Below are 1,537 nucleotides of genomic sequence, written 5' to 3'. Positions count from 1 at the left end.
GTTGAGGGTAACGTCGCCTTCAAAAGAGGGGCCTACTACAATAATTAAGATAATCTCTTAAACAAGTGCAAAAGTGCGAAAATAATCAAAGGTTATACTAATACACGAGTCGGATCCAAGTGATTCATCTTGTCTATCTGTTTTTATTTTGTTTTTATTTTTCAGCATTTAGTTAGTTTTTATTTTCTTAGTTTAAAAAACCTTTTCTAACATTTTGATTTGATTAGACGTTGAGGATAAACCGGTACTAAAAGCTCTTGTGTCCTTGGACGACCTCGGTATCTTACCAACACTATACTACGTCCACGATGGGTGCACTTGCCCATATGTGTGTTTAGTGTTAGTAAATATCGTGTTTTATAAATTTAAAACTTGGCTAAAAGTGTAAAAAGGGCTTAAAATATACATCAAAAATATATTACACTTCACGCACATCAAGTTTTTGGCGCCGCTGCCGGGGACACAAGGATTTTAAGAAAGTTAGGAATCAACGGCCTAATCATATTTTTATTTTCTTTTTAATTTTTAGGATTTTTCTTAGTTTTTCAGCTTCTGCAGAGCTCAGCACGGGCCGTGCCTGGTCGGACACGGGCCGTACCCAACGTTGTTACTGGCAGTTTTTGGTTTTCCAAGTTACAGGACTTGGAACCAGACGTCACCCCTACGTAGTGTATGAGCTCCAGTTCTAATAAGGACATAAAAGAACCTCTAGAAGAACCCGAACGCTTTCTCAGAAAAAGACTAAAAGCCAAGAACCAAGAGAAAGTTTCTGGGAATCCACTTCCAATGGCGGACCAACGTACCCTCATGGATTATCTACGACCCACCGTAGGTAACCTAGGCGCCGCTATCAACGTACCGAATGTTGAAGCCAATAACTTCGAACTTCGGCCGCATTTGATACAAATGCTCCAAAACTCTGCAACCTTCCATGGGCTTGCGGACGAGGATCCCCATCTACATATTACTAATTTCTTAGAAATATGTGATACCTTTCGGATCAATGGAGCATCAAATGACGCCATCCGCCTTCGAATGTTTCCTTTCTCACTAAAAGACCGAGCAAAAGCTTGGCTCAACGCCCTCCCAGATGGATCGGTAAACACCTGGGATGAACTAGCCCAAAAATTTCTATATAAGTATTTCCCTCCCGCTAAAACGGCTAAATTAATGACTGAAATTAATACATATTCACAAGAGGATGGGGAATCCTTATATGAAACTTGGGAAAGGTTCAAGGAGCTATTGCGAAAGTGTCCACATCACGGCCTTGCGATATGGCAACAAGTATCTACTTTCTATAATGGGTTGTTGCCACACACAAGGCAGACACTTGATTCTAGCTCCGGGGGACTTTTAGGTAATTGCCGCCCGCATGAAATATATAACCAAATTGAGGAAATTGCTCAAACCAATTTTCAGTGGCACACTCCCCGAGGCAATAAATCTATTACCCCGGGCGCCCATAAGGTTGATGAAAGCACTTCTTTACAAGCCCAAATCGAGGCTCTTTCTTCAAAAATAAAAAAATTGGAAA

General features: G+C 40.8%; 1 non-coding gene across 1 annotated transcript; it reads right to left on the bottom strand.

Annotated features, from left to right (window-relative positions):
* Positions 1-1,164: 1,164 nt before the first annotated feature.
* Positions 1,165-1,271, bottom strand: LOC118489869. Its single transcript, XR_004887882.1, has one exon. It is a non-coding gene; the product is annotated as a small nucleolar RNA R71 (small nucleolar RNA).
* Between the last annotated feature and the right edge of the window lie 266 nt (positions 1,272-1,537).

This window comes from Helianthus annuus, chromosome 2 (genome assembly GCF_002127325.2).
Source record: "Helianthus annuus cultivar XRQ/B chromosome 2, HanXRQr2.0-SUNRISE, whole genome shotgun sequence".
NCBI classification, from domain to species: domain Eukaryota; kingdom Viridiplantae; phylum Streptophyta; class Magnoliopsida; order Asterales; family Asteraceae; genus Helianthus; species Helianthus annuus.
Note: the sequence above shows the minus strand (reverse complement) of the source record. Positions and strands in the feature narration are given on the sequence as shown.